The 20,865-nt window shown below is 37.1% G+C and overlaps 1 protein-coding gene and 1 pseudogene across 2 annotated transcripts in view; both read right to left on the minus strand.

Moving 5' to 3' along the window:
* The window catches only part of CDH18 (cadherin 18), a 966,744-nt gene that overhangs the window by 744,271 nt on the left and 201,608 nt on the right, over positions 1-20,865 (minus strand). The window lies entirely within an intron of this gene.
* On the minus strand, positions 6,917-11,778 carry LOC127492840 (folate receptor alpha pseudogene; annotated as a pseudogene).

Raw genomic sequence — 20,865 nt, forward strand, 5'->3', positions numbered from 1 at the left:
AAAAAAAAAAACTGTTTTTTTTTTTTTTCTGCTAAGACCCTTGTTCTATTAGGTTTTGAGAAAACATTATTAACACACTATTAGAGCATGTGGAGAATGGGACAGTTTTTAAGATATTACTGTTGAATCTTGATGTGAATGGAAGGGGAGAGGGAGTGGATAAGGGGAGGGTTGTGAGTTGGAGGGACGTTATGGGGGGGAAGCCATTGTAATCCATATTCTGTACTTTGGAAATTTATATTCATTAAATAAAAGTTTAAAAAAAGATATTACTGTTAATAAAAAAGAAAGAGAAAGAACTTGCTTATGAAGCTCCTAAAGGTTGAGATTTCACACATCCCCCAAAATGAATCAGTCATCAAAAGAATATGAAGTTTCCTCTGTATCTCTTCATTTCCAAAACAGGTTAACCTCTTTGGTTTACCAACCAGAGCAATCAATTCAACCATCTGGCTGTAGTTTTGAACTGGTCCTTTTATATTAGATCTTAATGTATGAATAGTCTTAGGCTTATACCATGTGCTGCCATTCACCAAGATTCATTTTCATAAGAAAAATTATTTTCAAAAAGTGAATGATTGAAAAGCACATTCTACATTATTTTCTCTAACCACAGAATACTTCCATGGAACAGGTTTAAAAAAACAGAAGCTGACACTAATATTAACTTGATTACACATGATTCTGTTTTTTTTTTTTCTGCCAAAATAAATTTATTTTCTAATTCCATTTTCCATGAACTTTTTTTCTAACTTTTATTTAATGAATATAAATTTTCAAAGTACAGAATATGGATTACAATGGCTTCCCCCCCATAACATCCCTCCCACCTGCAACCCTCCCCTTTCCCACTCCCTCTCCCCTTCCATTCACATCAAGATTCATTTTCGTTTCTCTTTATATACAGAAGATCAGTTTAGTATGCATTAAGTAAAGATTTCAACAGTTTGCTCCCACACAGAAACATAAAGTGAACAATACTGTTTGAGTACTAGTTATAGCATTAAATCTCAACGTACAGCACACTAAGGACAAAGATCCTACATGAGGAGTAAGTGCACAGTGACGCCTGTTGTTGACTTAACAAATTGACACTCTTGTTTATGGCATCAGTAATCACCCTAGGCTCTTGTCATGAGCTGCCAAGGCTATGGAAGCCCCCTGAGTTCACTGACTGATAATTTTTAGACAAGGCCATGGTCAAAGTGGAAGTTCTTTCCTCCCTTCAGAGAAAGGTACCTCCTTCTTTGATGACCCATTCTTTCCACTGGGATCTCACTCGAGGAGATCTTTCATTTAGTTGTTTTTTTTTTTTTTTTTTTTTTTTTTTTTCCAGAGTGTCTTGGCTTTCCATGCCTGAAATACTCTCATGGGCTTTTCAGCCGGATCCGCATGCCTTAAGGGCTGATTCTGAGGCCAGAGTGCTGTGTAGCACATCTGCCATTCTATGGGTCTGCTGTGTATCTCACTTCCCATGTTGGATCATTCTCTCCCTTTTTTATTCTATCAGCTAGTATTTGCAGACACTATTTTTGTTTCTGTGATCCCTTTGGTTCTTGAATACTGTAATCAATACGCAATTCTTCTTAAGTGCTGAAACTTAACTGAAAAGTGATCACTGTTAAATATAAGAGTGGGAATAAGAGAGGGAAGAGATGTGCAATTTGGGACATGCTCAAGCTGACTTGCCCCAAATGGTAGAGTTAGAAACATACCAGGGGATTCCAATTCAATCCCATCAAGGTGGCATGTACCAATGCCATCTCACTAGTCCCAGTGATCAATTTCTGTTCACAATTGATCATGATTCCGTTTTTAAAGGCGTTTGGTTGAAACACAAGATTTTTTTTTTTCATTGTAGTTCTTTTTTTAACTTTTATTTAATGAATATAAATTTTCAAAGTACAGCTTATGGATTACAATGGCTCCCCCCCCATAACTTCCCTCCCACCTGCAACTCCCCCATTTCCCTCTCCCTCTCCCCTTCCATTCACATCAAGATTCATTTTTGTTTCTCTTTATATACAGAAGATCAGTTTAGCATATATTAAGTAAAGATTTCAACAGTTTGTATCCACATAGAAACACAAAGTGCAAAATACTGTTTGAGCACTATTTATAGCATTAAATCATAATGTACAGCACATTAAGGACAAAGGTCCTCATGAGGAGTAAGTGCACAGTGACTCCTGTTGTTGACTTAACAAATTGACACTCTTGTTTATGGCATCAGTAATCACCCTAGGCTCTTGTCATGAGTTGCCAAGGCTATGGAAGCCTTTTGAGTTCACTGACTCTGATGATATTTAGACAAGGTCGTAGTCAAATGGAAGTTCTCTCCTCCCTTCAGAGAAAGGTACCTCCTTCTTTGATGACCTGTTCTTTTCACTCGGATCTTACTCTCAGATTTTTTTTTTTTTCCCCAGAGTGTCTTGGCTTTCCATGCCTGTAATACTCTCATGGGCTTTTCAGCCAGATCCGCATGCCTTAAGGGCTGATTCTGAGGCCAGAGTGCTGTTTAGGACATCTGCCATTCTATGAGTCTGCTGTGTATCTCACTTCCCATGTTGGATCGTTCTCTCGCTTTTTTATTCTATCAGCTAGTATTTGCAGACACTAGTCTTGTTTGTGTGCTCCCTTTGGTTCTTAGTCCTATCATTATGATTAATTGTGAACAGAAATTGATCACTGGGACTAGTGAGATGGCATTGGTACATGCCACCTTGATGGGATTGAATTGGAATCCCCTGGTATGTTTCTAACTCTACTGTTTGAGGTAAGTCAGCTTGAGCATGTCCGGATTGCACATCTCTTCCCTCTCTTATTTTTTAAGAGCCCCAACAAGAGTTGGAAATACACATGCATGGAATGTAAAGGATAAGCTGATGCAATTCTAACTCAGTTTGGAGATTTCTATTCTATGGTATTTTCTCCCATGTGCATCTTTTAGAAAGGATAATATTTGTTTCTTCACAAGGTTGTACCAGAATAAGTGTCCAGTTTTCTGAGTTGGTTTGAATACAGCAAAGAATGCCAAAAGTTCCCTATGGGGATCAGAAAAATATAGTGTAGCTTCATTTATATTTTTTGATCCAAATTGTTAACTTTTCAGTTTCGGTGTATGTTGTATAGCATGTATAATACTACTACAGCTGTATGCATACATAATTATTCATGACAACATATGTATTTATGATACATGTTAAATCTCTTGATGAATAAATGAGATTGAGTACAATCAGAAGTTCTAGAGACTGAAGCAAAGAACTTTATGTAGTTCCTGAAATTCTAATCAGACAGAAGTTTATTGTAGCTTCCATTTTTTTCAGATCCATGATGATCAACAAATAAAGAAAAGCATATTAACATGCTTGTTTTGGGGGCCAGTGTTGTGCATAGCAGGTTAAGCTGCTGCCTGTAGTGCTAGGATGCCATATGGGCATTGGTTTGCATCCCAGCTGCTCTCTTACAATACCGATCCCTTCTAATGTGCTTGGGAAAGCAATGGAGGATGGTCCAAGTACTTGGGCCTCTGCCACCTATGTGGGATACCAGGAAGAATCTCTTTGCTCCTGGCTTCAGCTTGGCCCAGACCTGGCAGTTTTGGCCATTTTCAGGAATGGACCAGCTCTCTCTCTCTCTCTCTCTTTCTACGTCTCCCTCAATTTCTGTAACTCTGCCTTTCAAATAAATAAGATATAAACAAAATAATCAAAAAAGAAATGTGCTTGGTTTTATTTTTTAGTAAGACTATTTTATTTTTAAAATTTGCAAAATATAAGAATAATAAACATGAATATTTAACAAACAAAACAAATTCAATTATAAATAAAAATGTTGACAATCTCACATAAACATGTAATACTATAAACATTCTAAGCATACAAGAGTAATTTTCTAGTTCAAGTTTTATCTTTTTCAGTTCAAGTTTTATTATCACTTCTTAAAAATAAACAAAAAAGCGGTTACAGTTTGACCAATTACTTCCGCTCCACTCAAAGAGCAGGGAATATTTTTTTTTCCCCATGCCAACACACATTTACAAAATGGGATACTGATAGGCACAGGTTTTAAAAACTGGAACAATCCAGTCTCCAGGCAAGAAAAGACTCATTTCGTGTTTCCAGATTCAACAGTCCACAGAAATTGTGTTAAAATAACCCACTTATTAAAAGAAAACCTGGTGCCAGACAGTAAGCTGAAGTAATTATCACACCTCAAACAAGTTCAGGATTCTGAAGAATCAAAAGTAAACATCTATGAATGCTTTGTTGATAACTAACTGTATCTTATGAACATTCACTTGAGTGCTGGATTGAAATCTTGGGGACAAAACAAAAATCTATACTTCAAAGCAAAACCTTTACAATGTAATAATACATGTCTTTACAACTCATCAAATGTTCTATAAATATTTAGGAATTACCGTTCTTCCTACTGAATCAGACTGATGGAAATTTGAAGCAGAGCGAGATCATGTCACATTTTAGGATTAGAAAAATTTTCCATTTGAAATGAGAAAAAGCCCTGCTGTGAGTCAAATGAGTAACTTCTTTGCGCTTGGTTTTAAAGATCTTCTCTATTGATCTGTGATTACAACTTTATAACTTATGGCTGTGCAAATGTACTTGGTCTCTGAGATCAAGTTTAGATGTGATGCCAAGTTTTTTCTCATATTTTTAAACAAATTGTCTTTATTGCAAGTAATTATTATTGTTATTGTGTCAAAAATCTCTTGGAAAATGTTTTGACTATAAATACCAAAGGAAGAAAACCATTAGCATAGGGTCTTATTTTCAATTCCATTTATAGAATTTGCCCTTCTTCCCTCTTTTCTTGGCTTTTGTAATTTGGTTGATAACATTTGCATTATCCAAAATGAGGTACATTCACATAGTAGAGATCATGCATTTTGAGGTTTGCTTGATCTGAAGTGTGAAGAAGCCTTCTGGTAAGTTAAGTATGGTATCTGTATTGAGAACATTCTAATTGGGAAAGATTAAACCACTGGTCTCAGAAATTGTGACATGGATATTATGCAGAATATACCTAAAATGGCTGGGCAGCACCATAGAGTTACATTTTTAAAAGTGAGCATGAAGAGGATGACACTGTGGCGTAGCAGGTAAGGCCACTGTCTGAGATGCCAGCATCCCAAATAAGTGTTTCTTCAAGTGTTGGCTGCACCACTTCTGATCCAGCTCCCTGCTGATGGCCTGGAAGGAGCAGTGGAGAATGGGTCAAATGCTCAGGCTCTTGCCACCCATGTGCAAGACCTGGAAGAGCTCCTGGCTACTGGTTGTGGCCTGGCCCAACTCTGGCTGTTACAGCCATCTGAGGAGTGAACCAGTGCTTGGAAAATTTATCTCTCTCTCTCTCTGTAACTCTTTCAAATCATATTAAATCTTTAAAATAAAATTAAATAAAATAAAAGTGAGGGTGTTGAAAGCCTTAAACCTCTTTTGCTTTATGTGCTTATTTTTCCCTACATATAAGGGCATAAAACTTGGTGATTAATATATCACTATCTAGATTTTGAAGCATTTACTTTGATAAGGTCTTATTAAATAATTGCAAAATGTGGATTTTTCTAATTAAGGACTGATATGATTCACAATTCAGATTCCATTTCATTTTTTTTTTCCTATCTGAACAAGACTGTAAAGTTCATTTACAAGATAAAAGATGTGGTTAAGGGTCCTTGGTGTTTCCATTTATTCTTTCTGGAGATTTGTCAACATTCAGTGGTATTACTAAGCCATGTGTCTAAAGGAATCTGTAATTATGATCTTGCTAATTTCTCAGTGTTTCAGTATAGGTGTAATACAAGTACTTAGAGGATGATGTAAGAAAAATATATTATTTGTTATGTAGTTATTCCCAAATTCTACTGCTTTGGGCACCTACTAAGATTTCAAAACCATTACATATGATGTCTGTATTCAGAGCATTCTAATTGGGGCTAGAAGCACCATACATGTAGAAGACTTGTTCTATAAGTAGGATCCAATTGGCTTTGAACTTTTTCTTCCCAGAATTATCAGCTGAGATCTGGGGAAAATTATACTTGGGCACACATAAACAACAACATAAACTTTTTCAGAATGACACAAACCATGCTTACCCTGTGAAGGGTCCAAATTCACCCAGAGCATTGGAGACAATTTGTCAAAGTTACATACAATGTTACAATAATAATTACATTAGGTAATAAACTCTAAGGCTGTCATGTTTTCTTATGTATAAAATATATCCCTTACAGCTTTTTAGAAACAATTATTAAATTGCATTGCAAATATAACTTATGAACATGTTGAACAGGAATATTATCTACTTACATAATGATTAATATTTATAACTCATGCTCTAATGACTTCTGTCCCCAGTTAGAACTTCCTCTTCCCAACATGTCATAATTTCTACAACCTTCCTAACACTCTAAGTATGTTGTGACAACATCCATTCCTCTGGGAATTACTTTCCTGCTCAAAAGTGCTATAAAGGAACAGAAAAGGATAACAGCACAGCTCAGGAAGACCCATTGCTACAAAAATTCTACACAATCTCTAACCCAGAAAATACATTCTTCACCAATCCATATGAAAATGAAAATAAGAAATTTAATTATATATACATCTCTGAGACCCATTGACTTAGAAATGATTGATTACTGGTTGTTGGTAATTTCAGTGAGTAAATTTAGTTGGTACAGAGAATAAAATGATAAGAAAAACATAAAGTTACTTTTCTAGTGAGGTGACACCAACCTTATAGAAATTTTTAAAAATCACTCAGGGAGCAGGTGGTTTTTTTTTTTTTTTTTTTTTTTTTTTTATTTAAGGTATACAAAGTTCATGCATTTTGTAAATACAAATTTAGGAACCTAGTAATTCTTCCCATCATACCCTCCCTCCCACCAAAACTCCCATCTTCTTCCTTTTCTCTCTCCTATTTCCTTCATATTTTTACTGAGATCTATTTTCTTTTTTAAAGATTTATTTATTTATTTGAAAGTCAGAGTTACACAGAGAGAGGCGAGGCAGAGAGAGAGAGGTCTTCCAACCGCTGGTTCACTCCCCATTTGGCCGCACCGGCCTGAGCTCCACCAATCCAAAGTGCCAGGAGCTTCTTCCAGGTATCCCGCATGGGAGCAGGGGTCCAAAGTCTTGGGCCATCTTCTACTGCTTTCCCAGGCCATAGCAGAGAGCTGGATCAGAAGTGGAGCTGCCGGGACTCAAACCGGCACCCATATGGAATGCAGGCACTGGCACTGCAGGCGGTGGCTTTACCCACTACACCACAGCACCAGCCCCACTAAGAACTATTTTCAATTATTTTTATACAATAAGATTAACCCTACACTAAGTAAAGAATTCAACAAATAGTAAATTAAAAAAAAGAAAGAAAGAAAAAAAACCTCTTCCTTAACAGTTGAGCCAAAGGCCATTCAAAGTCATTGCATCTCAAAGTATCAATCTCTCTTCTATAAATTATCTTTTAGGTATTCTATTACTTACCACAGATAAGGGAAAAATATGGTATTTGTCTTTTAGGACCGGCTTATTTCACTAAATTTAATGTTTTCCAGTTGCATCCATTTTGTTGCAAATAGCATGATTTCATTTTTTTTACCACTGTGTATTAGTCCATGGTGTACATATCCCATAATTTTTGGGGGGAATTTCTGGTTTATTTGAACTGGCTGTTAGTGTTCCCCCCATGGAGCAGTAACCCAATAGTTGGGAGCCATAGTGCTGGACAGGGAGGGATAAAGGCACTCAGATGAGCAGAAAGAGCATCAAGGGGCCAGACTGGGCAAGAGAGGCCAGGCCCCCTGGATCCTAGCCCCACTCATGGCCTCAGTATAGAACCTACCCATCTCCTCATTGGGGTTGCCCTGGGCCAACCTGGACCACATCTGAAGGCAGTGGCTGTTCCCAAGGCTGCAGTTGCTAGCCTTGTAGGAGTAACTCCAGATTTCTTCACACAGAGCAGCACGTGTAGGGAACTAGAGCAGAAAGGGTGGCAGGCAGCTCCCACTGGGCACTGGTTAAATCCCAAGTTCCAGTTCTAGCCCTTGTGCCAAAAATTGCTCTTGCAGGTTCTGGAGTTGTGACAGTCCTCCCACCAGTGCTAACAATCCTCTTTGCACAGGGGCACATTCAGGATCTGCTCTTTGCTGCAGCTCTGGTCCACCTGTTGGATCCAGGGCCCCAGATTGGGGGAGCACTCACAGAGGCAGGTGTCCTGGACAAAGTGATGCTTGTAGGCAGGCTCCATCTTGCCACAGTGGTCCTAGTTGAATCTGCTCATATAACTTGTCCCAGTGCTTGGCCTTTCCATGTGGTACTTGTTGGTACATGCCAACACCAAAGAGTTCAGTCCTGGCCCATGCAGTCATGGGCTGGGCCCCATGCATCACCCGCACCAGCAGGAGCATCAGCTGTGTAGTCACTGGCTGTGCCATGTCAATAAGTTTAGGAAGAGTGGCCCATAATTTCTTTATCCAGTGTTCAGTTGATGGACATTTGAGTTTATTCCGTATCTTAGCTATCATGAATTCAGCTGCAATAAACCTGGGGGAATATCTTTTATGTTCCTGAGTTGGAAGAATCAATAGCATCAAAATGTCCATACTACCAAAAGCAATCTATGGATTTAGTGTGATACCAATCAAAATATCAAGGACATTCTTCTCAGATACAGAAAAAAAAACAATGCTGATATTCATGTGGACACACAGAAGACTTCAAACGGCTAAAGCAATCTTATGCAGCAAAAATAAAGCTTGAGGCATCACAACACCGGATTTCAATACATTCTGTAGGGCAGTTAGAATCAAAACAGCCTGTTACTGGCACAAAAACAGATGGATAGACCAATGGAATATAATAAAAACTCCAGAAATCAATTCACACATCTACAACCAACTTATCTTTGACAAAAGAGCTAAAATCAATCCCTGGAGCAAGGACGGCCTCTTCAATAAATGGTACTGGGAAAATTGGATCTTCATATGCAGAAGTATGAAACAAGACCTCTACCTTACACCTCACACAAAAATCCACTTGAAATGGACCAAAGACATACATCTATGACCCGATACCATCAGATTACTAGAGAACATTGGGGAAACTCTGCAAGACATTGGCATGCAAAAAGACTTCTTGGAAAAGACCCCAGAAGTACAGGCAATCAAAGCCAAAATTGACAAATGGTATTACATCAAGCTCATAAGCTTCTGCACTGCACAAGAACCACTCAGCAAATTGAAGAGGCAACCAAAAAAATGGGAGAAATTATTTGCAAATTATGCAACTGATAAAGGATTAACATTCAGAATCTATAATGAGCTCAAGAAACCCAACAACAAAATGAACAACCCAGTTAAGAAATGGGCAAAGGACTAGAAAAGGCATTTTTCAAAAGGGGAAATCCAAATGGCCAACAGACACATGAAAAAATGCTCAGGATCACTAGCCATCAAGGAAATGCAAATCAAAACGAAAAGGAGGCTTCACCTCGCCCCCATTAGAATGGCTTTCATACAGAAATCAACAAATAACAAATGTTGGCTTGGATGTGGTTAAAAAAAGTAACCTAATCCACTATTGTTGGGAATGTAAACTGGTACTACCACTGTGCAAGACGGTATGGAGATACCACAGAAATCAGAATATAGAGCTACCATATGACCCAGCCATCCTGCTCCTAGGAATTTACCCAAATAAAATGAAATCAGCATATTAAAGAGTCATCTGTACCCCCATATTTATTGTAGGGAGCATGTGTCTAGTCTAATATCTCACATCAGAGTTCCTGAGGTTCATACTTGCCTCTGACTCTTGACATCAGCTTGCCACTAATACAGACCATGGGAAGCAGCAGTGAAGTCTCATGTACCTGGGTCCCTACCACTCCCATCGGAGACCTGGATAGCTCTCCTGGCTCCCGTTACCAGCCCTGCTGTAGCTTTCGCCATAGCAGGCAATGACCTGCAATGCACTCTCATTTTGAGAGTGAAACAGAAAATGGGAAATCCTCTCTCTTTCTCTGGCCCTGTTCCTCCATTGTTCTTTCCCTCTCTCTCAGATAAGTAAAAATTCTTTAAAATCCCTCATATATATATCCAATATAATATATTTTACTAATTGATATATCATAAGGAAAACACAAAATCCTTTAGGAACATGCAACAGAGTTACATTCTAGTAATGAGGATCAGGGAAAGTTTTATGAAATATCAGATTAGATATGTTAAGTTATATAATATAACAAATGATAATGTAAAAGAACCAAAGAGAAGAGGGTCGGTGAGGCTGAAAGCCAAGTACAGATTTTGGTAGGAGACAGAAATGGTCCCATGCCTTAACATGATCTTTATAGCTTCACTGTGTAAAGCACAGAGCATGTAGAGGAAGATCTGCTAATAGCTTATTCAGTATCCAGAGAAGATCGTACTTTAGGCTCAGATAATAAGTTAGTGATCCACAAAGCAATATTCTTTTTAAAAATTTTCTCTCATCAAAGAAAACAATACCTGGGGTGGCGCTGTGGCATAGTGGGTTAAGCCTCTGCCTGTGGCACCAGCATTCTATATGGGCACCGGTTTGAGTCCTGGATGTTCCTCTTCTGACTAGCTCTTTGCTATGGCCTGTGAAAGCAGTGGAAAATGGCCCAAGTGCTTGGGCCCCTGCACCCACAAGGGAGACCTGGAAGAAGTTCCTGGGTCCTGGTTTCAGATCAGCCCAACTCTGGCTGTTGTAGCTATTTGCGGAGTGAACCCACAGATGGAAAACCTTTCTGTTTCCTCCCTCTCTCTGTAACTCTACCTCTCAAATAAATAAATAAAATCTTCAAAAAAAAAAAAGAAAAAGAAAAAATAATACCTCAAAATGCTGTACAAATTTTAGTACAGCATTACAAAGGGCATTAATTCACAGAGGCTAAGTATTACAAATTAATAGCACCTTAAGATCTTAAACAAAGACCACCTCCGTTGTGTTTCATTGGCATATTTCTCCACAATCCAGAAGACAAATTATCTTAGCAATTGGAAATCAAAATGTAATTAAGCAATATTTCCCACCCTATATTCATTTTTAAGCAGACTTCCCAATATTACAGCCAATAGAGAAAAGACAATGTGATTTTAGATAAAAAATTCTCCCCCACATTTTCTTAATACTTACAAAATAACCCTGAATATGACAATTTCCCCCACGGACACAGAGGCTAGCATTACCTGATTTTTATTTTTCCATAATGACCAGCTTCAGTTGTACTTTAGCCTTCAACTTTCCTATTTTTACATGTATGCAGTTTAATGCAATGCAATGTTAAATTAACGCCTATACATATTTATTTGAAACAAGAATGCTTATTTTATTACCATTAGCTGAATGGAGTTTTTTAGATGAAAACTGCACCTTTGGATAAAAATACCCCCCAGATGATATACATAGAAAGGTAGTTTTTACCTCCTATTTGAAGACTGCTGCTTCTATTGACTGTTTCAAACTGTATTTCATAGCAAATTGTTTGCAGAGATTAAATTTAAGTTGGTATGCTCAGAAAGTAAAAATGAGGATTTCTGTTCTACTTCTAAACCTTTTGTGTATGTGTGGAAAAGAAAACAGGGAGGTGAAGTGGTTGTATTGATTTAATAAAGCTTTCAAAACACTCCAAATAAAAAAAGGAAAATGAAGAAAGTACTTAAATAGACAAGCATTAGAAAATAAGCAAAAAGTTGCTAAGTTATTTTTTACATTCTTTTATAAATAATAAAAATACAGGAATTTATACAATGACATGAATCACTTTAGTTTGAATAGTAAGAATCCTATTGTATCTACCTCACAGAAATTTATGACCAAATGTACTTGCACATAGACAATACATGACTTTCTCTCTATAACCTAGTTTTTTATAATATACGAAATTCAATAACTTATTGATCAAAGATACTCATTAAGTCACACGAGGTCTTTTTCATATACAAGACCAATGAAATTGAGGTACTTATTTAATGTATTTTTTTTTTTTTTTGACAGGCAGAGTGGACAGTGAGAGAGAGAGACAGAGAGAAAGGTCTTCCTTTTTGCCATTGGTTCACCCTCCAATGGCCGCCGCGGCCAGCACGCTGCGGCCGGCGCACCGCACTGATCCGATGGCAGGAGCCAGGAACCAGGTGCTTTTCCTGGTCTCCCATGGGGGTGCAGGGCCCAAGCACCTGGGCCATCCTCCACTGCACTCCCTGGCCACAGCAGAGGGCTGGCCTGGAAGAGGGGCAACCGGGACAGAATCTGGCGCCCCAACCCGGACTAGAACCCGGTGTGCCGGCGCCGCTAGGCGGAGGATTAGCCTAGTGAGCCGCGGCACCGGCCTTATTTAATGTATTAACAAGAGATAGGGGCCGGCACTGTGGTATAGTGGGTACATCCACTGCCTGCAGTGCTGGTATCCCATATGGGTGCCAGTTCGAGTCCTGGCTGCTCCACTTCTGATCCAGCTCTCTCCTGTGGCCTGGGAAAGCAGTAGAAGATGGCCCAAGTCCTTTGACTCCTGCACCTGTGCGGGAAACCTGGAAGAAGCTCCTGGCTCCTGGCTTCAGATTGGTGCAGCTCAGGCCACTGTGGCCAATTGGGGAGTAAACCAGTGGTGGAAGACTCTCTTCTCTCTCTCTCTCTCTTTCTGCCTCTCCTTCTCTCTCTGTTTAACTCAGACTTTCAAATAAATTTTTAAAAAATCTTCAAAAAAAGCAAGAGATAAAGTGAACAGCGAGTGCTCTAAGCAGATATGATAAGTCAAATGCCCTGAATTCTGGGCCGTCATAAGAAAATTAAATATACACACATACACATGCATGCAGAAAATTTTCTTAGGGTAAAGACTGTGCTGATACAGTGCCTTGACTGTAAGTGTTCTGTCTCCTACAGTTTAAATAGGAAGTCATCCTGCTTAGTATTAATAGAAGAACAGAGATTAGGCAGAGTATTGCTCTGGGTGAATAGATGTGTTGCCTTTTCCTCTTCACTTCTTCCTATCCAACGTATAGAGCCTAGTACGGAATGATTTTGTAAAAACTTTTTCTTGAGGCCATGCTACCATGGTGTAGCAGGTAAAGCCGCCATCTGCAGTGCCGGCATCACATATGGGTGCTGGTTTGAATCCCAGCTGCTCCACTTCCGATCTAGCTTTCTGCTATGTCCTGGAAGAGCAGTGGAAGATGGCCCAAGTCCTTGGGCCCCTGCACACATGTGGGAGACCAAAAATAAGCTCCTGGCTCCTGGCTTCAGATTGGTGCAGCTCAGACCAGTGCGGCCAACTGGGGAGTGAATCTGTTGATGGAAGACCCCTCTCTCCCTCTCTCTGCCTCTCTGTAACTCTACCTTTCAAATAAATAAATAAATCTTTAAAAAAACTTTCTATTAAAAAAAGGAATTTTAGCAGATATATATGTATATCTGTATATAAATATATATATGTATATGTGTGTGGGGAGTGTGTATATATGTATATAAAATTTATCTCAGTATTATAGGTGCTTTCATACATGGTATAATGTATAGTGAGATATGTATAATGTACCAGCAGGGTAAATATAACAATCTCCTCAAACATTAAACATTTCTGCATAGTAAAAACACCCAAAATCCTGTCTTCCAGTTCTATTTATAGAGAAAAATACAATGTATTAGCATCTGCTGCAGAACCCAGACCTAGAAGTTCTTATCATTATCTAGCTATTACTTGGTACCCATGAATTAATCTTTCCCCATCCTTTCCTTCCATCTGATGTCTATAGTCTCTGATGACCATAATTATACTTTTACGTTCTATGAGATCACATATTTTAGACTCCACATATGAGTGATCTCATGTGATCATTGTCTTTCTGTGCTTTATTTTGCTTGACAGTATGACCTCCTAATCCATCTACATTGTGTAAGTGACAAGATTCCATGCTTTTTAATGTATGAGCAGTACTCTTGTTTGTTTGCACTGTTTTCTTCATTCTCTGATTGATGGACACTAAGCTTGCATATATTTGTTGGCTATTGTGAAATGAGCTGAAATAAACATGGAAGCACAGATGTCTCTTTAACAGACTGATTTCATTTCCCTTGGTCACATACCCAGACGAACTAAAAAATGGAAAGTGTACCTAATTTATTAGTGGAAAACATGCCAATAGCTAGCAGGTACCTGAAAAATGCATAGCAGCACTAAACATCAGGGAAAGGCAAATCAAAACCATACTGAGGTATCACCTCACTCCAGTTAGGTTGGACAGAGACTTGTGTACTGTTGGAATGTAAATTAGTATTGTCATTGTGGAAAACTGCGTGGAAATTCCTCAAAATAACTAAAAATAGAACTACCATATGATTTAGGTTATTTATTGTCTAAATACAGTAGAAAACCTATATCCTAACTCTCATGGTGAACTGCTGAGAAAAATAACAATTCCAAATAATCCAAAATTTATATTCATGTTCTTGGTACTAATAAGACAATGACAAAAATTATGAATTAAAACAGTATAAATAAAAAAATCTGCAAACTCAGAACCCACAACTCCTACAACTTAATCATGAGGACTGCTGGACAGCACTGGAAGTAATACTATCACTGCCCATTTTGTAAAGAAAAAGAAACGAAATAAAATATTAATAGATGACCATTTGTGTGACATAAAACAAAGGAGAGCAGTAATATGCCCGATCATTTCTTTCATTTTTTAAAATTTATTTAAGTGAGAGAGAGAGAGATCTCCCATCTGCTAGTTCACTCCCTGTATGACTTCATTGACTGGGGCTGGGCTAGGCCAAAGCCAGGAACCCAGAACTCAATCTGGATCTCCCATGAAGTTGGCTGAGACCCAAGCATTTGAGCCATCATCTGCTGCCACCCAGATGCACATTAGCAGGAAGGCTTTATCAGGAACCTGAAGCAGGACTCAAACCCAGGCATTCTGATGTAGGATTCAGGCACCCTGCATGGCATGTTAACTGCTCCACCAAAGCCTGCCCTCCCAAACCATCATTTCTTGATAGTATTTTTACCCAAAACTCACAATGAGCTTTCCTCATTTAATCTGAGAAATTATTGTTGGGCAGCAGTGATTTTGCAATATGTGCCTAATGTTTGATTACTACTAAGAATTTAGCTTACATTCTTATGTATTCCTGTTGTCTTTTTTTTTTTTTTTTTTTTTTGGACAGGCAGAGTGGACAATGAGAGAGAGAGAGACAGAGAGAAAGGTCTTTCTTTTCCGTTGGTTCACCCTCCAATGGCCACCGTGGCCGGCGCGCTGCGGCTGGCGCACCGTGCTGATCCAAAGCCGGGAGCCAGGTGCTTCTCCTGGTCTCCCATGCGGGTGCAGGACCCAAGCACTTGGGCCATCCTCCATTGCACTCCTGGGCCACAGAGAGCTGGACTGGAAGAGGAGCGACCAGGACAGAATCCGGCACCCCTACCAGGACTAGAACCCAGGGTGCCAGCACCGCAGGCGGAAGATTAGCCTATTGAGCTGCGGCGCTGGCCTCCTGTTGTCTTTTCAGCATATCACTAATGCTTTATTCTTGGTAACTTTCCTGTCAGTATCAGGAAAAAGACTTTTCTTTGTTTCACTGAATTCCAGTATTTTTTTTAATTTTTTTCTATTCCTCTATGAAACACATAAAGATATTATTCTTCCTAGTATTTTTTTCTCTGTGCATTTTCTGATGTGATGCAGGGAAAGGAATATGTGTGCTGAAGCCAAAGGAAGCCAGGCATGAATCATGATGCTTTCACTTAATTGCTCTTCAAATTAAGGAAGGCATCTCATTTTCAATGAATTGAATAAGAAGACACATGTGACTGCTCCATGGAATACTTCGTAAATAGAGAATGTGCTGCAAAGTTCAACTCGCTTTTCTCCATTCCTTTTCAGTAATTGCATTTATGTGTCTTACATTCGGAAAACAAACCAGGTGAAAAACTTTAGCCTTACCATACTACAGTTTCCATTCAATAATGTAATATTTCTTGTGCTGCTTCATTTTCAAACCCTGCAAGCACATATTCTGTACTTGTTGCTTCCATGCCCCATTTACCATTACTACTAGGTTTCAACCCAGATTTTATTTCTGTGCTTTATTTCAGAAAAAAAGAAAAAAAAAAAAAAAACAAGGCCAAGCAACCCACAGTAGAATATGAGTTGTTTTACTGTGATGAACAGCAGACTGTGATTCTGCTGCTAGAAGGTCTGGTTCAAGTCCTGTGTCTTCAGTTTATTTTTCATGTGTCTGGAATTCTTTAATTCACTGATCATGCCTGATCTATCATAAAAGTTAAAGAAAATGAGGAGTTTATATATAAAATCATAAAACAAGGTGTGGCTTGGAAGATTGACTGCATGTTCCATATTACTCCTAGAACATTGTCTTCTTCATCCAAATTCAGTTTTAGTATTTGAAAAATTTTGTCACTTACTTCTTCATGAAAAACATTTTTCTATTAAAATAAGCTGGATGTATTATTCATCTTCTTCTGTCCATTCTGCCTTCTTTTCTGGCTACTCAAATTCTTTTTCCCTATTCCAAAACCAATTACTGACAATCTTTCCTGGCCCTTCTGCCGTTCTCCTTAGATTCTTGTGCCTTCAATAAAATCTCACTATGTAGTTTCATTTGTAAATTATATCCAATGGTGACCAAATACTCATCACAGCACTTTGCAACCCTAGAAAATCCTATATTAATAATAGCATCCAAGTTAGGTTCCCTTAATTGCATTAACATAGTTGCTAAATTCCTCAGATATCTAACTCAATATTATGCACATCTACGTTCTTTAAAATTCAGAAAATTATTTCACCCATCTCATTTTTTTTCATGAATCTTACTTGAATTCATTATAAAAGCCTAAGAAACATTTTAGCTCCCTGTTTACAGCACACATAGCAAGACTACTTGCCCATTCCCTTGTGTATGGGTGTGGCTATGAGACCAGTCATGTCTGGTGAGTTCTGAGTTGATGTGACATGTTCTATTTAATTGACAATATTTTGTTTACCTGTGTTAGAGCAAGTAGACACTTGCAAGCTAACTTCCATTAGCTTGGTTAACAGCAGAATAGAGGAGAGAAATTCATGTTGAGCAGGATATAAACATTTATTGTAACAAGCCGTTAGAATCTGAGGGTATTTGTTTCTGCACATAACCTAACTTGCCCTGACCATATCTTGATTTTCATTTCTTTTTATGGATAACTTTTACAGTCAAGTAAATTGATAAGATACCACATTATGACTTTATGTTATATTAAATTTTTAAAATTATTTGAAAGGCATAGTGATAGAGAAAGAAGGAGAAGCCAATGTCCATAATAGCTAGGATTGGGCCAGGCCAGAACTAGGAGTCCATCTCACCATCAGTGTCCCACCTGAGTGGGAGGTACTCAGTTACTTGAGGCATCACCACTGTCTCATATGGTATGCACCTAGGCATTCCATATGTCTCTTATGTGATTCATCCCTAAATGGTGGCTTCGCTGCTTGCGAATTTCCTATTCCCAAATCCATTTTTTTCTGGTATTCTTTCTGATATCCAAATTTGGAGACTATAGATGATAGATTTTCAAGTTTCTAAATTTAAGCCATTCTTCACATCATTTTTAAATCTCTTATTTTTAATAAACTCTTCTTCATTTCTAAAATCCCTCTAATTATAGAAGAATCACTTACAATCTGCAGTGCCAAAACAATATTCATATAAGATGCTTAAAAATTGTTGACTAAAGGAACAAATCCATCCCATTTCACACTATTTTATAACATTTATTCTCTCCAAAAATAAACATGAGAAACAACAGTTGTCAGTTTGTTCATGCAAGCAGTGTTTGCTAATTTGACAACAGATCAAAAAAGAAGATGTATAAACAAAGCTCACTTGTATACCCACCACATCTCTCTAAAAATCATGACCACTCAATTACTCAATTCCAAATTCTCAATAGTTCATATTTTCTTCTCTCATTCTCTTGACTTCTTTTGACTTCATTTTCAAAATCTATTTGAAATCCATAGATTGTGACCATTCTCTACTGCTTCACTTGCAAATTTTTATCAGCATTTGCAACATCCCCTTAATTACCTCACTGATCCAACCTGTTTCTACCTAAAATCCATTCTTTAGGTACCCATCCGTATTCTTCAAAAGTGAAAATTTATATTTTTGCTTGGTAGTGAGTATTTTAATTAATACCAGAGAGGTTTAAAACTCTATGCCTAGTCACATAGTATTATATCCAAACTTCCTACCAGGGCCAGCAGAGTCATGCATGATCTGTCTCTGCTCCTCCTCTGACTTCTCCTCTTACCCATTTTCCTCTGACTCACTCTTCCATAGTTTACAATTGCTTTGCTAAAACAAAAATGCTGATCTCATTATCGCTTTGTGGAGTTCTGTATTTGCATTTAGATTTTGTGCTTCTAACACCCATCCTGTAGACACATGTTTGATTGACATTTTTTCATAGTTGAGGTCTCAAGTGATTGTCACTTCCCAGATTCTACTTAAATAAGCAGTAACTGAATCTTCACTCCTGTAAGTGAGTGTATCTAGGTGGGTATGTGCTTACCACTTATCACTCTAAATCTCTAAATAATCTTTTTTTTTTTTTTTCTGATTTGTTTACTTTTTCTTGTTTTGCACTTTCAAGCATGCAATCTCCTTAAGTGCAATTTGTTTAATTCTATTTTTAGAGTTAAGAATAGCGCCTGTCATACATTAAGATCTCAGTGAATACACTCTGAATGAATTAATTAAATGTATATGAGTATGATACAATTACAATAAAATGAAAGATAGCATTAATCTTGACCTTTTTTAACTAACAATGTGAAGTCTGATGAGATGCAAACTCAAGAGATTCAAGTTTGTAATTTCAATTTCAGGAAAATAATGTAGTTTAGTAGAAAATTTCCAATTTAATATTATCTAATGTATAATGATATTGTTTTCCTTTTGGACTGTAAATTTGTGCAAACATCATCAATAGAGGTGAATAGTGATTGACAGCTGGGAAAATGATGAGGTTGAGAAACATTTGGGAATAACAAATTAAGTTCTCTTATCACATTATATTTAAATCATTGACATATGATTATAAACAAATATTATACTATCATAGTATGCTGGCTGCTATTGTCTTCTTTAAAATTCAAATATCCTTTGGCAGAATATAAGTGATTACAAAAATTTGATGAAAACCAAGGTGGCTACTTGAAGCAGTTTCCCTCTGAATACAAGCTGCCAAGTTTATTAACTTGAATTAATTAGAAATTCTTTGGGTTTGAGCTGAGATAAGGCACAAAGTACAGTGTCCCATTTAATGTAGAAATGATATGTAATCTGTCCAAGGAGAAAAGAAGAGAAAATGAAAGGTGATAGAAGAGAAATACCATAGCAAATAGAGAGAAGGGAATCAAAAAGAGAAAATCACACATAACATTTATATTAGATTTGCAATCAGTTTTTATTTTTGGCCTCTTTTCAAGATTTTGATGACCCTTTTTCTCCCATGAAAGATTAGGAATGAGAATAGAGCTATATATATATATATATACATACACACACACACATACATATGGATACATATATAAATTCTTCTATATATATGGACAATATTTATGCAAAAACTTCCTATTCACAGTAGAAAATAAAATAACATTTTAACTTACAGTCTTTGTCTGAAATGTACTATCCCCTATCAATTAAGCTGTTTTGGTTTTGCTTTTAGAATTTCATCATCATTCTCTGAGAAGCATATAATCATGCAGTAAATGTCCAGGCACATCTTTAAATTTCAGCAAATGTCAAAGAAGAATAAATGGTAGGTGAAGCTTAAGTTCTTGCTGACAGCTGTGTAAAGAAGCTTTTATTTAAATGCAATTTCATATGTTTTGACTTAGAAGTATAACTGAGTTTAGCTAAAATTAAAACAGCTTTATTTAAAATTTTGTATTAGAAGATAAATCTCTTTTTGTTGTTGTTCCTTCATATTGGTTATTTTTATGATTTGAAGTTTAAATACAAACAATGTAAGATTATCCAACAGAAGTCAAATACTTATATTTACATATATATGATGGAATATATTTTAGCTATTAAAAAGAATAAAAATCTATCATTTGCATCAAAATGGTTGCAACTGGAGGACATCATGTTGAGTGAAATAAGCCAGACATAGACAAATATTGCATGTTCTTCCTTATATGTGGAAGGTAAAACTCAAAAACAAAGAATGAAAAAAAAATAAAAGAAAGAAATGCCTAGTTGTATCGGTATTGCTATAAATTTTGTTTTATAAAACTTTTATGTCTTTGTCAAAGAAATTGATAAGAATGATATATTACCATACTTTTAATGATCTGTGATTATTTTAAAATGTATTGTGTATGAGTGAAATTGACTTGTTTTCATTTTATTATTGTTTATAGCCCTTGCCTAGATCCCTGCTGAGCTACGTAAGGTATTTTCTATTTTTTTTAGTTATTGAACTCTTAATTTAGTGGCACATAAAGCCTTTGATTATAATATCAATTAAAAATATGCTATCTCAAAAATAAAAAAAATTCCCAAATATATCTTTCTCAAGAATAATCCCTGTGAGTAAACACATTCAGATTCTTATGCTAGAGCAAAGGTAGAGATGTACACATATATAATGGAATACAACAATCACGCATTAATTGTTCATACAAACAACTACGTCTGTTCTTTGTTCCCATTCAATTTTCCCCCAGTACTATATAGTAACCATTTTTGATAAAATCAGGCATACAGGAGAATTTAGGTGTTTAACCTGAAACAT

Source organism: Oryctolagus cuniculus, chromosome 14 (genome assembly GCF_964237555.1).
Source record: "Oryctolagus cuniculus chromosome 14, mOryCun1.1, whole genome shotgun sequence".
In the NCBI taxonomy this organism is placed as follows: domain Eukaryota; kingdom Metazoa; phylum Chordata; class Mammalia; order Lagomorpha; family Leporidae; genus Oryctolagus; species Oryctolagus cuniculus.